Source organism: Chlorocebus sabaeus, chromosome 17 (assembly GCF_047675955.1).
Source record: "Chlorocebus sabaeus isolate Y175 chromosome 17, mChlSab1.0.hap1, whole genome shotgun sequence".
Taxonomy (NCBI): Eukaryota; Metazoa; Chordata; class Mammalia; order Primates; family Cercopithecidae; genus Chlorocebus; species Chlorocebus sabaeus.
The window spans coordinates 47,610,052-47,626,035 of record NC_132920.1 but is presented as its reverse complement, the minus strand read 5'-3'; the positions used below and the strand labels follow the sequence as shown (position 1 = coordinate 47,626,035).

Sequence of the window (15,984 nt, the reverse complement as noted above, 5' to 3'; positions counted from 1 at the left end):
CAACTTGGTGAAATCCCGTCTCTACTAAAAATACAAAAATTAGCCAGGTGTGGTGGTGGGCACCTGTTATCCGAGCTACTCAGGAGGCTGAAGTAGAAGAATCGCTTGAACCTGGGAGGCAGAAGTTGCAGTGAGCTGAGAATGCGCCACTGCGCTCCAGGCTGGCGACAAGAGCGAGACTCAGTCTCAAGAAAAAAACAAAAAAAACCTCAGGAGTTCGAGACCAGCCTGGGCAACACAACAAAACCCCGTCTCTACAAAAATGCAAAAACTAGCCAGACATGGTAGTGTGCGCCTGTAGTCCCAGCTACTTGGGAGCACTGCTTGACCCCAGGAGGTCGAGGCATCAGTGAGCCTAGCCTGGGCAACAGACTCAAAAACAAAAAAAACAAAAAAAAAAAGATGATGACAAAGACAATGATTTGTATGTAATTACCTAAGGCTGTAATGCATATCTTAATAGGAGACTTTTTCCCTTGCTGGCTTTCAAGACACAAGCTGCTATGCTGTAAGCTAATCTACAGAGAGGGCCACAAGCAAGCAACTTAAGGAGGTCTCTGACTGACATCAGGAAACTGAGGCCCTTACTCCCACAACCCAAAAGTAAATGAATGATAGGAACGAACACATGAGCTTGGAAGCAGACCCTTCCCCAGTAGAGCCCCAAATGTGAACCCAACCCTGGCCAACATCTTCAGTGCAACCTAGAAGAGGACCCAGCTGGCCATGCCCAGACTCTTAAACCACAAAAACTATTAGCTAATAAATACATATAGTTCTAAACTACTAAGTTTGTGTTACTACTGTATGTAAAAACAGAAAACAAACTCTAAAGTGAAGATTAATATATATTTAATTTACCTCTTTTAATAACAGGATTTTAGATTACAGGATCACGTAAGCGTATTTTTAGTATTTTACAAGGTTCAATTTTTAAAAAGCATTAACAGCTTTCCTGCTCAAGATGGCAGACTAGCCATATCCCCATTCATCTTTTCTTCCTTACAAGACTGATTAAAAAGAAAATACACACACACACACCAACCACCACAACAATCACAACCACAAACACCAAAAAAAAAAGGAAAGTGAGTATGGTCAGACACTGTCGTTTGTTAAATCAAGAGCCATTCCCACACATTGCCCATTCCCCTCCTTCCTTTCTCATAGAACCTTAATTTTGTTCAGTATTTTGAGACCCTGTATTTTACAGGCGAAGATTCTCTCAGCCCCAGCGGGTTACATATTCACTAGTCTAGGTATGTACTGCTCAGACACTAAGTACAATCAGGTCAGCTGAAAAATCTTGTGTTTAAATGCCAACTACAGTTGAGTAAGTGTCAGCATACCTAATTTCCAAAGAGGCAAAGGTCTAGAGATAGTCTACGTATAGCAACCTTAATCACATACAATTAAATATACACAGTGAATGGTTTTCAAATAAGCATGGGATGAATGAATTCTTTTCATTTTTATTTTTTTAATAGAGATGGGGGTCTGGCTATATTTATATTGCTCAGCCTGGTCTCAAACTCCTGGGCTCAAGCGATCCTCCCACCTCACCCTCCCGAAGTGCTAGGATTACGGGCGTGAGCAACCATGACCAGCCAAGAAGAATGAATTCTAACTTTCTTCTGGGAAGGTTTTATTTGACTTTAAAAACAAAATACAGGCTAGACTCGGTGGCTCATGCCTGTAATCCCAGCACTTTGGGAGGCCGAGGCAGGCAGATCACAAGGTCAAGAGATCAAGATCAACCTGGCTAACACGGTGAAATCCCATCTCTACTAAAAACATAAAAAATTAGCTGGGTGTGGTGGTGGGCACCTGTAGTCTCAGCTATCAGGAGGCTGAGGCAGGAGAATGGCGTGAACCCGGCGGAGGGTGTGAGTCGAGATCGCGCCACTGCACAGCAGCTTGGGTGACAGAGCGAGACTCCATCTCAAAAAAAACAAGGAAGGAATGGCCTCCTGTAGACTTTGGATGTTCTTTAATGAGAATTTGATACCCACAATTGCTATAACCACTTGAGACGAGAAGAATAGCAGATACCTGATTAACATAGAAGAGAAAAAAGATGAAAATGACCTGCATCTTTGCTGGATTCATCAAACTGCTAGATTAACCACCTTTAACTATAATACCTTCAGATTCATTACATGAAGTAGTTTCTTAACTTTTTAGACAGGATTTCTATTTGCAGCTGAAAACATCCCAACATGATTTAATGGACCCGGCAAGAAACGTTAACAAACGTCTGAAAGTGGACGCACAGCTGATAAAGCCAAGAAGAGGAAGCCTAGAGAACTTAAGAGAGCTATAAATGAAATACCAAACTGCTCTGTAGACCTCAAAAACACCAGAAATTCAGAAAACATAGGCTCACATGAAATGCATGCGGGGCTAAAATAAGGGAAATTACTCAATCTCTATATCAACCACAATAATTCAATGAGATAAAATGCTAAATAGTATGGCATTTTCCTTCCAAAGCAAAAAACTGAAGGGTTAATCTACAAAATAAAAATAAAAAATAGTTTAGGGAAACTAGTATAGCTACTATGGATGAATGCTGGTTTCTCAGAGCAATGAATACTGAGAAATTCAGAGGCCTCCAAAGCAATGGGCAGTTCCTGACTCGCTAATTCCAAAATAAAATTCTTAACATCTGCAGGGGCAGTGGCTCAGGCCTGTAATCCCAGCACTTTGGGAGGCTGAGGTGGGCAGATCACCCGAGGTCAGGAGTTCGAGACCAGCCTGGCCAATATGGTGAAACTCAGTCTCTACTAAAAACACAAAAATTAGCCGGGTATAGTGGCAGGAGCCTGTAATCCCAGCAACTCAGGAGGCTGAGGGAGAAGAATGGCTTGAACCCGGGAGGCAGAGGCTGCAGTGAGCCGAGGTCACGCCATTGCGACAGAGCAAGACTCTGTCTCAAAAACAACAACAACAAAACTCTTAACTCCTACCCACATAAACAGAGTTCCCAATTAGCTTTTTATCCATTTATTATTTAATCTTACGAGCAGACAATAGTTGATCATGAAAGACCCATCATAAACTGAAAAACTACTTGGAGAAAGGGTAAGCAAGGGTGGGGAGTAACAACAGAGATGGGAGAATGGTTACATGCAGGGAGACTAATCAAATTTTAAATATTTCAAGGATAATGGAAGCTAAGTTTCTCTATGTCAGGGAAAGGAGTTACAAACATATATGGAAAAAGCTACTTTCAATCCTGTGATATTGAATTGTAATGAGCAGTATCAGCATGAACTTAACAGTTTTCAATACATAACATGGAGAAATAAACAGATACAAATATATGTATACATGTACATATATACAGATACACATATAATCAACACACACACATATACACATACACCCTAGCTCTGTCCAACGAATGGATCTGAAACCAGCAACATTCCAATGGTAATGAGCAAACCAAATGCCAAGACTTCATAAACACCACCTACTACTAAAAGGAATCAGGACTCTTTAGGAAAATGGCCAATTTCAAGGCTAAGCAGGAAAAGTATAAGATTAGCCTGGAACATTTTGTTGCGCCAGAAAGTAAGGAAGTTGTCAAAAAAATGAAATGGTATCGAACTGACCCACAGAAGTGATATCAAAAGGGTCCTTACTGGCCAAATCAGGCCATTTCGAGCATCAAAATAATGAAATTAAAAGAATATACCCCACTGAATAAAATAAGCCATGAGTCCATAGAGATTACAAATCAATATTAATTTCTTAAATGTTATGGTTGTATTGTGATATGGTCCTGGTTTATTAAAAAATACACAAAAATACTTGTATGAAAGATATCAGTCAGGAAAAAAATTATTTGTGCTATACATCTAACATTTCTACAACTTCGTGATTACTTCAAAATTAAAAAGTTAAAATACATGCACAAATGTATATCCTCAAGAGATGTAAAGTTTCTAAAAGGACAGAATGCTTTAAGAAGTGAGAAAATTTTAAAGTTTTTAAAGTTTATGTCTTACAAAATATCTTACTGTTTTTTGAAGACGTGGAGACAAATCCAAGAAAATGTTCCAAAACAGGTAAAACAAAGGCACAAAGAAAAAGATGAAAACAAGGAAAAGGCACAATCAATCTAACATCCAATTAACAGAAATTCAAGAAAGAGAAAAAAATGGGGAATTAACCATGAAATAACACAAGAAAATAATCCTAAAACAATCTTCAAACGGAAACAGGTCTGAGGGAATCCAATGAAATGAACAAATTTTAAAACATACTCATACTCAGTGAAATTTCATAATAACAATAAACAGATCCTAGAAAGCTCTCTGACAGGAAATAAAAATTTCATCTACAAAAGATTAAGAATCATTTTGGAACACTTCTCATTGGCAATACTGGATTCTAGAAAAAGAAAAATTAAAAGTCACTGAAGTATTGAAGTATTGTATACTCTGCCAAACCAGCAGGCAAGCATAGGATATAACATTTTCACACATTCAACAATAAAGAAAATTAACTCCCACATATGAAATTACATAATGTTATCCAGCAAATATCCAGCAAATATTTAAACCAAATATCCATATTTATTTGGTTTAAAATATGAACCAAAACAGAGGAAGACATGAAATCCAAGCAATAGTAGCACCAACCTCAGAATAAAATAAGCACTAAACTTGCAGCTGTGCAACAAATCTAAGGAACAAACAGTCTATACTAAACAGGAGACACAAAGTTCTAGGAAGTATCTGACAGAAAAGCAGCATGGGGTACAAACTTTGAAATTGTATGCTATCCTTATAAATCTGGAACTCAGAGAGACAGGAAAGTCAGTTAAGGACAAAAAAAACTAAAGATGATTAGAAACTTTTGGAAAGGCAAAGACCTGTACAATGCTGAAAATGCAATTGGCCAGGTGCAGTTGCAGCTCACACCTGCAATCCCAATACTTTGGGAGGTTGAGGTGGGTGGATCCCTTGATCCCAGGAGTTCAAGACCAGCCTGGGCAACATGGCAACCCCCATCTCTACAAAAAAATACCAAAAAAATGTAGTCAGGTGTGGTGATAACGTGCCTATAGTCCCAGTTACCGGGGAAGCTGAAGTGAGAGGATGGCTTGAGTGACAGAATGGCTTGAGCCCAGAAAGTGGAGGGTGCAATGAGCAGAGATCACATCACGGCACTCCAATTTGGGCAACAGAGCAAGACAGGAAGGAGAGAAAGGAAAGGAAAAAGGGAAGGCGATGGGGAAGGGTAAGGGAAGGAAAAAAGGAAAGGGGAAAGTGAAAGGGAAAAGGGAAAGGAAAGGGAAAAAAAGGAAGAAAAGGAAAGAAAGTAAAGCAAAAAAGAAAAGGAAAAGGAAAGGAAACAAAAAAGGAGAAAGGAAAAATATAATTATTATATGTACTACTTGGCTTCACAGTAAAAAAAAAAAAACACTACATGGTCATAATAATGTGAAAGTAATTATTTTAACTTTGACAATTATTGTATAGCAAAACAAAAGGACCAAATTATGGCTGTAGAACAAAATATAAATGTTAACAGCCTTGATATTATAAAGGATAATAATTCTGAAAAAGAACTGAAAGAGGGAGGTTGGTAAAGGAAAGAATAAAGGGATGAATATCATTATCATACAAAGTGCTAAGTCCACAAATACTCTATTAGTTGCTAGAAAAAGAAATAAAAGTATAAACCCTTACTATGTTCGGATAAAGAGAAAACGTGAGATTGTAAATAAGCTAAATATTTTCAAGTTAAAAATAAACCAAAATCAACAACAGAAACTAATTATTTAGAAATACGAAAGCCAAAACATTAAAACAGATAGATTTAGACAGTGTTTTCCCTATGGAGAATGAGAATAGGAGCAGAGAACAATGAGGCAAGAAAATAGTGTTTGTTAAGTCATTTAATATTTTTTGTATTTGTGTATCATGTGCAGAATTACTTTGATAAGATTTTTAAGCAGTAAATATTAAAGTGGTTTGTTCAACATTACAGCAAAAATGTTTATAGCACCACATAACTGCATACATGTGTGATAATTAAGAAGTTCATTGAGTCAAAGAAAATCTATTTTACTTCCCTTAGAGAAAATGCCATACGGTAAATAGGGTTAAATTTCCTGTTCTTTTAAACTTATTCACAATTAAGTTTGTAATATTAAACTGCAAAAAGTGAAAGACAAAGAGGAAAGAAAATCTTAAACAAAGGTTATCAGAGAAGCAACATTTAGACTAATGGGTGAAGCCAGAAGGTAGATTAGTATTTTAAATGTGTGGAAAGAAAACACCTACAAATCTTAAACTCTCTATACCCGAGAAAATACCCTTAAAAAACGAAGGAAAAATAAAGACACTTCTGACAAACCAGAAGTGGGACTTTGCTACACAAAAAGAAAACTCTGACGGATGTTCTCTGAGAAGAGCAAAGGAAAGAAAAAAGATTCAATATGAAGTATCAGCAATGTAGAAAGGAAAGCAAAAACAAAAGAAACAGTAAGTATACAGGTATACAAACACTGAATGAATAAAAACGGTAACATCATATAGGAAATTAAAAATACAGAAAGATTAAAATAACAAAGTAACAAAGTTGGGAGTTAAAACTGTTCCAAGATCCTTGTATGGTATAACAGAGTAAAGTTATTAACATCAGATTTGTATAAGTTGAGAATGCATGTAGTGATCACTAAAATAACAGAAAAAGCATAAAAATGCCAAAAATCATGCGGAGAAAGAACAAACAAATTTTTAAAATACTCGACTGGCAGTTTCAGCTCCAACAAGTAAAAGGCTTTAAAGTTATCACTCCCACCCTGACAAGAAAAAGGCTAAACCAACTGAAAATCAATTAATTTCCTCGGATCCATTAGAAAATTGAGGACACAGAGCAAACTACCACCTAAACATATGGAGAGGAAGCAGGTAAAGCCAGAGAGTCATGGATGAGCTCTATTTATTACCTAGAGCAGAAGCTGCTGGAGCCATAAATTAGCAGGAACACCATTAGTCTCCTAGAGCAGTTCTAACAAACCACCACAAAGTGGGTAGCTTGAAAGAAGAGAAATTTATTCTCCTCTTTCGGGAGGCGAGAGGGCAAAATCAAGGTATCAGCAGGGTTAGTTCTTTCTGGAGACTCTGAAGAATCACTCCATGCCTCTATCTGGCTTCTGGTGGCTGCCAGCAATTTTTAGCATTCCTTTGCTTACATAATTCCAACCTCTACCTCCATCTTGACATGACCGTTCCACTGCTATGTCTCCATCTCAAATCTCACCCTCTCCCTACTCTTTTCCAAGGACACTGATCATTCAATTTATTAAGAATTTATTCATCTCTGAATCCTTAATCACATCTGAAAAGACTATTTCTCTCTCTTCTTTTTGACGCAAAGTCTTACTCTGTCACCCAGGCTGGAGTGCAGTAGAGTAATTTCAGTTCACTGCAACCTCCACCTCCCAGGTTCAAGTGATCCTCCCACTTCAATCTCCTAAGTAGCCGGGACTATAGGGATGCACCAACATGCCTGGCTAATTTTTTGAAATTTTTCTGTAGAGATATAGTCTCATTATATTGCCCAGACTTGTCTCAAACTCCTGGGCTCAAGTGATCCTCCCATTTGGCCTCCCAAAGTACTGAGATTACAACAGGCGTGAGCCACCATGCCCAGCCAACTATTTGTAAATTTGTAACATTTACACGTATGAAGGGTTAAGACTCAGACATACCTTTTTTGGGGACAAAAATTCAATCCAGTACAAACACTTAAGTGGTAATTTTGATGACTTGCTGGAGGTTGACTGTGGAATAGCATGAAAGTGGGAAACTCCTAAGGGAATGCTGTCCTATAGGGGAGTCCCCACACTTTTGTGGGTTTTATGGTACTGCCACATTCTAACAGTAAAGAGCCAAGAAAAATCGCCTTATAGTTCTGGCAAGGAGGAAAAAAAAAGTAATCACTGTGAAATACAACCTGAGTATTCTCTGCAACAAAGGCCTACACTCCAGGGGAAAGACTGTCAGGGGCTTTATACCACCTAGGAATGGGAATTTCCCTGATACTAGTCCGCTCCACAGCTCCAGGATATTGATCTACTAAAAAAACAGAAATTTAATTTAATTAAGATTATAGTATATTTCCCCTCTCCCACATGCTACCACCATATCAATGAGGCTCCAGCATTTACAGCTGAAAGAGCTGCAAGATGCAGATTCTATCTGAGAAAGAGTTCTAAGGGAAACCCAAAGAAAGCAAGGAAGACAGAAACAAAGACGCTACAGGAATGTGAACCCTCTGGCACCTACAGCTAGAGCAAACATTAAACACAATCCAACACCTAGGCAGATAAATATAAAGCCTCACACTAACGATTTAACTACCGCAGTTCCTATTACCTAATAGGACATATCCAAGCTTCAAAAAATTTCAAGTCATGCTAAGAAGGCAAGAAAAAGCAAGTCTAAAGAGACAAAGCAAGCATCTGAACCAGACTCAGATATAACACATTATTTTTTAGTTATCTGGCAGGAAATTTAAAATAACTATGATTAATATGCTAAGGGTGATGATATAAAAAGCAAACAACATGCAAGAAAAAATGGATATGGTAAGCACATAGAATCTCTAGAAAAGAAACAGAAGGAAAAGCTGGAAATCAAAAACAATACAACAAATAATCGATAACACTGACACATTCATCAGTAGACTATACATAGTCAAGGAAAGAATCAGTAAGCTTGAAGAGAGGTCAAAAGAAATTTTTCAAACTGAAATGCAAAGAGAAAAAGAATTATAAAAAACAAAAAAATCCCAGGACAGAATATCCAACAACTGTGAAAAACTTCAAGAGGTACAAACACACATAATTGGAATTCCAGAAGAAGATGGGAAATAGAGCAGAAGAAATATATGAACTAATAATGGCTGAGAATTTTCCAAAAATAATAAGGTACACCAAACCACACATCAGGAAAACTAAGAGAACAAAATTAGGATACAAACAAAAAAAATCTACACCTAGATGTATCGCATTCAATGGAAGAAAATCAAAGGCAGAGAAAATCTTGAAAGAAGCCATCACAAAATATCACCTTATCTATTGAGGTACAAGGATAAGAATTACAGCAGGCTTCTCATCAGAAAACATGAAGGCAAGAAAGCATGGAATAAAATATTTAAAGCATTGGGAGAAAAAAAAAAAACACCAACCTAGAAATCTGTATCAAGTAAAACTATCCTTCAAAGGGAAAGAGAAATAAAGACTTTTTCAAACAAAAACAAGAATTCACTGCCAGCAGACCTGCCACGGAAGAAATGTTAAAAGAAGTTCTTCAGAGAAAACGAAAATTACACAGGTCAGAAACTCAAATCAATATGAAGAAGGAGCATAGAAGGAATAAATGAAGATAAAACAAAATAATTTTTTTATTCTTAATCGATCTAAAAGATAACGGCTTAAAAGTCGTAATAGTAACAATGTATTGCATGATTATAGCATACGAACAGGTGAAATTAATTAATGTCATAAGGGACAAGCGGAATAAGAATACTCTATGGTACCGGCACTACACATTAAGTGTTGCAGTGTTACTTAAAGCTGAATTTAACACTACTTATAAATGTATATTGCAAACTCCAGGGCAAGCACTAAAAATAAAAATTAAGTATAACTGAATGTTAAAAGAGAACCTAAAATGGAATCATATAAAACGCTCAAACAGAAAAATGGAGAAAAAATAACGCAACCAAAAACTGTTATTTGAAAGCATCAATAAAATCAATAAATCTCTAGAATGACCAAGAGGAAAAAACAGAAGGCCCAAATTACTAATATCAGGAATATCTCTACAGACCTTACATTCATTAGAACAATAGTAACTTGCGGCCAGGACGTCAAGGCCAGACTGGGTAACATAGCAAGATGCTATCTCTACAAAAAACAAAAATACGTGTGTGGGGCAGCACCTATAGTCCTAGCTACTTGGGAGCCTAACGGGGGAGGATCCCTCGAACCCAGGAGTTCGAGGTTGCAGTGAGCCACAATCACACATTTGCACTCCAGCCTGGGCAACAGAGCAAGACCCTGACTCAAAAAAAAAAAAAAAAAAAAAAAAGATTACAGGTGTGAGCCACCAAGCCCAGCCTTCCATGTACCAAGAAGGCACCATCTTTGAACTCTCCTCACTAGACACCAAATTTGCCAGTGCCTAGATCCTGGACTTTCCAGCCTGTGAGCAATATATTTCTGTTGTTCATAAATTACGTAGTCTAAGGTATTTTGTCATAACAGCTTGAAGGAATTATGATAGAAATTCGTAACAAAACTGTGTAGAGAGGAGAAATTTCTAAACTTAAAGTAAAATGGTCAAAGCTTCAAAGTAACTAAACTGGAAACAGGCAGTAAATACTTGCAACAAACAAGAAAATGAATTAAAAGCATTTATAAGAACCAAAAAAAGGAAATCTCAACTGAAAGCAGGTAAAAGAAAGTAAAGTACATTACTTAAAATGAAGTAGAGCAAACTCTAAGAACTTAATCCTTACCTAAAAAAAAAGTTTGGCTTAAGTTGGTTCTGCTTGTGGGTGCTGGTTAGGCATTTTTTAAATGGATTTACTAGCTGTTAATAACTTTAAAAAAAAAAAATCAGTATTTAAACAAAAAGGATATCTGAAAATCAAGCTTAAAAATCTTAAAATCCATAATTTTTTTAAATTATTACTTGCAAAAATATTGGTGGCAATATTATAAAAGATTTTCTACTAGTCTGCGTTAATAAATATGCATTATTTTGATAATAAAAAATCACTTCAAAAAAATAAACAACTTACACAAATTCCAAATAGGCATAAGTTGTATGGGCATTGACTACTTTTAATTCTTGTCAACACAATACAGATAAATATCACAATGGCATCTAACAGAGTCTGTCAAATTAACCTTACCTATATTATACCACTGATCATAGTATACTATTGAGTATTAACCTTTATTACAGCAGATGACAAAATATAAAAAATTACACAAAAATATATTTCAGTATGAGGTAAAAAAATAATTACAAGCTTTACTCTCAAAGTAGTAGTAATATGATGAAAATAACGGTTCCACCTCTTATTTCCTGATTTTATATATATTACACACACACACTCACACCCAGGCACACATGTATCAGGAAGAAAGAAATATATGTATTTACTTTTTATTCCCAGGGCTAAGTATTTCTTACCACAAACCAAAAGACTTTACCATAAATTATTCCCAGAACTAAATATTTATTCTTTACCATAAATAGAGAAATGCAAAACTGATTAGCATTTCTCAATGTCATTAATAACATTTCTTTATTTAAGTCCTCTAAAGTTAGGTACCAGATCCATTAGTCAAAATACTACTAATAAAAATGACAATATCATCCTAAAGTCCTTTTAATTACATATTAGAAATTCCATCATGTATTTTCTCACGCTTGTTAAATACGGAACTGATAAGCAGCATTTCTTACATGTCTTTCAACAGAGATAAGTAAATCTAGTCATTCTTAAGATAGTGAACAAATTGCACACAAAACCCACCCTTCCTCTCTGTACTTCAAATAGCATACAAAGGTTTGCATAGTACAATACACTCTTAGCACATATCCAAAGAGAAAAAGAGAAGGAAATTTGATACAAGGAAATTTTTACACAGTATTATATTCTTCCTAATGTTACTAAATTAGAATAAGTGACAGATATCCACAAAAAAAACCTTAAAGTTTAAAAAACAAAAAAGATTTTTATCTCGAAGACTGATTACTTGAGACAATTCTAAAAACAAAGAAAGTACCATGTACATGTGATTAATGACTTGTCCTAAAATAATAAATCTTAAAAACAAAAAACATACAAAAATCTAAAGAGCAAACAAGTTGGAAAATTCAATTAAATATTCTCATTCCTCATCTTTATTCCCACTATTAACTTCAAAAAAACACTAGAAATTATTTTTAAGCATGTTTCAAGTCAGATCAAAAAAAAAATACCATATGAATTGCCATCATAAAGTTTTATAGAACTCAGCAAAAAACAACCCTAGGAAAACTTTTGGGTATGTAAGTAAAAGACCAATGTGTCACAGTTAAAATTTGTCAAAAGTCTCTTAAGAGGCCAGGCATGGTGGCTCATGCCTGCAATCCCAGCACTTAGGGAGGCCCAAGTAAGAGGACTGCTTGAAGCCCGAGAGTTCAAGACCAGCCTGGGCAATATGGCAACCCTATATCTACAGTTTTTGTTTTGTTTTTAATTAGCCAGGCATCGTGATGGCACATGCCTTAGTCCCAGCTACTCAGGAGACTAAGGTGGAAGGATCACTTCACTCCAGGAGGTCAAGGTTGCAGTGAACTATGATAGTACCACTCCACACTCCAGCCTAGGCGACAGAGCAAGACCCTGTTCCTTAAAAAAACAAACAAAAAAAAAGTCTCTTTAGAGAAAATAGTTACTCAAACAAACGAATACCAACCTACAGTTTTTAGATGATAAATATTTAAATTTCTTCATTTTTTAAACCACACTACGAGTCATTTCAATTCATATTACTTGCTTTGTTTAACTCAACAATCTTCCTTCTCAAAATATTTTAAGATATAATTAAGAGAACGAGTTTTAAAATCAGACCAATGAAAGTTTGACTCTGTCTCCTCCACATCTTATCTCTGACTTGGACAAGTAACAATCCCTCTAACCTCATTTCCTGAACCTGAAGAATGGGAAGACTAATATTTTACCTCATGTTCTTGTGGGGAACTGAATGCTCCGTACATTCAGCCTAGCATAGTAAGAATTCCCTAAACATTAATAATTAAGTATCAACTAAAAATGAATTTTAAAATTACCAAAAAATAGGAAGTTGCTATATAAGAATTTCCCTCAGTTTCCAAACAGACTTCTATTTTTTAAAAAACTAGTCGAGTGCAGCCGGGCACGGTGGCTCACGCCTGTAATCCCAGCACTTTGGAAGGCCGAGGCGGACGGATCACCTGAGGTTAGGAGTTCGAAACCAGCCTGGCCAACCTGGTGAAACCCCATCTCTACTGAAAAAAAAAAAATACAAAAATTAGCCGGGCATGGTGGCAGGTGCCTGTAATCCCAGCTATTCAGGAGGCTGAGGCAAGAGAATCGCTTGAACCCAGGAGGCGGAGGTTGCAGTGAGCCGAGATCATGCCATTGCACTCCAGCCTAGGGAACAAGAGCAAGACTTAGTCTCAAAAAAAAAAAAAAAAACTAGTTGAGTGCAGTAATGAAAAGCAGGGAAGAGTAGAAAAAAGAAGTTCAATCTGTAGCTGACTAAACAATCGAGATAACTCACTACCTGAGGACCAAACTAAAGATTTTTAAAACATAATTAAGTTATATAGACAACTACAAGAACCTGTAAGAACAATAGCAATAAGAATCATTAAAAATTCAGAAGTAATCATTTGAGTCTCTCCATGGTTCCAAGTATCCACCCAAAATAAACACATACAGAAAACAAAAATCTAAACTCTTCATTATTTTTTAAGAAACAAAGTCTCACTCAGTTGCATAGGCTGGAGTGCAATGGCACAACCATGGCTCACTGTAGCCTCAAACTTCCAGGCTCAAGTAATGCTCCCACCTCAGCCTCCCAACTAGCTGGGACTACAGGTGCATGCCACCACACCCGGCTATCTCTTTTTTTTTTTTGTAGAGATGGAGTCTTGCTTTGTTGCCCATGCTGGTCTCAAACCTCTGGTCTCAAGCAATCCTCCTGCCTCAGTAAATTCTCATAATCAAAAAATATCGAGCACTTGAAACGTGGCTAGTCCAAACTGAAATGTTATATAAATGTAAAATATACATCAGATTTCAAGATTTCTTCCATATATAAGAAAAAAGGTAAGCTATCTCATTAATAACTTTTTATACTGAATACATTATGAAATAATGTACTTTCTTTAACCCAACATACATTCAAAATATTATTAAAATTAATTTCATCTGTTCCTTTTTAAGTGTGGCTACTAGAAAATTTAAAATTACATATATGTAACTTAACCCAGTATGTCTCAAAGAATATATATGTATACTTGCTTCACAACACCTACCTTAAAGATTTTATCATTTTATAGTTCAAACATTAAGTTATTTTGAATGAACTCTTTAAACTAAAAATTAAGCCTTTATGCCTAAATGTGTTTAACAAGTTAAATTGGAGACTCATACAGAAATGTCTCTCTCTGCCAAACTTTCCCTTTATTTATATGCACGGAGTAGGCAATCAGCAGACTCACCTGACAAGATTCTTAACATCCCTGATTACTGATTCTCTATTAAAGGGATTTAAGAGCTTCACTGAGCCATACAGAAAGGATTAAAGAGTTTATTTCTAAAAAAATGTTAGATCTCATCCATGATCTTGAAACAGTAATTTCATTAGGCAACATCCTATTAGTCTGTTTTAAGTGGGCATATTTCAATATATTTAAATTTTGTATCATTTGTTAGGCTGGCCCTCTCTACCCAATTACTCCAAATTAAAGTATTATTGAATCAGACTTAGTGGATACATAGCAGGCTCCCAATTTTCTGCCAGTCAATACAAGTGTTAAATTTTGTAAATACACTAAAATAAGTGATAGTCTCCAGCATCAATGAGCTCAGATCAAGAAAGGTCATTTACACACTAAGAGAATAACAAAGAAGTTTTTATTTAAGTTTTAAACTATGAAGTTCTAAGCATAAGTTCAACTGCATTTTGTAGCATATAATCTAGGAATTTAGAATAATTTGTGAGAAAAAGGGTTACATTGAGATTTGAAATACAGCCGTTTATTTCCATTTGACACTCATTCTGAAAATTTAACAAATTTATCTTCATCATTAAACAAATTGTTTTGATCTGCTTCCTAAAATGTGTTTGATAAGAACGGCCAAATTAGCAGGTAAGTAAAAATGAATTCCTCTTAAATGGTTGTGCACAAATGCCCAAACACACACCAAAACAGTCAGGCAAAATACTCACCAGACTGCAACCTGCTACAGCACAACAGGAATTTTAATTAAAGTTTAAGGCAAAACTTGGATCTTAGGAGAACATACTTCTAAATAAACCGAAAGTTGTTTCTAACACAAAGAATGAGAAAACCCCTAGAGAACAGTATACACATTTGAAAGACCAACTTTAAATGTCCCCTAAAAACACTCTAACCAAGACTATGCGGTCTCAATTTTACAAATACAGTATATGAACTTCTACATTTACAATCCAAAAAACTTTGGCACTTGATTATTACAATAATCGTGATAAATACTCCAGGAATGACACTTTTAAAGTCAATCTAGATGTTAGGTAAATACCCAGCCTCTTCAGTACTGGGAACACTGACAGGACAGTAAGAAGGATAAGACAGTTTTAATATTTCAGGTAAAAGTACACATCTCAAAGGATCAGCTCAAGAGAAGGCTTGCTTCATTCTAAAGATTCTTTGCCAGAAGTGGAGGAAAAAATACCTTAGCTACTGCCAGTACTCAGTATATCATCACTGGTCAAACTAATGAGCGATGAACAAATCCCATTTCCTTCAGTGCAGGAGTCTATATTCTAATATTCCATATACTTCTCCTATTACATTTTAACATTTCTGACATTGACCCTATACTCTCATTTATTTGTCTAATAGATTCACATATTAACCTTCATTGTTATTATGTTGTCTTACTCCTATCACATAAGCCATCCCAACACATTCATGACATTCATCAAAAACTGGAGGGAGGGAGAGGCAGAAGCATTTATGTCAGAACCCAGGGGTTGTGAGAAGTTTAAAAAAAAAACATGTGATTCTAATAATATGCCCAATCCTTAATACTTGTAAACTACTTAAGGCACCAAAACTTTTATTTATCCTAAATCCCCAAGCATTTAACATGACATTAATCACATTCCTCACATTAAGGAAAATACTTCTTGATTAATCT

General features: G+C 35.9%; 1 protein-coding gene across 1 annotated transcript in view; it reads right to left on the bottom strand.

Annotated features, from left to right (window-relative positions):
* The window catches only part of CD2AP (CD2 associated protein), a 151,829-nt gene that overhangs the window by 127,521 nt on the left and 8,324 nt on the right, over nt 1-15,984 (bottom strand). The window lies entirely within an intron of this gene.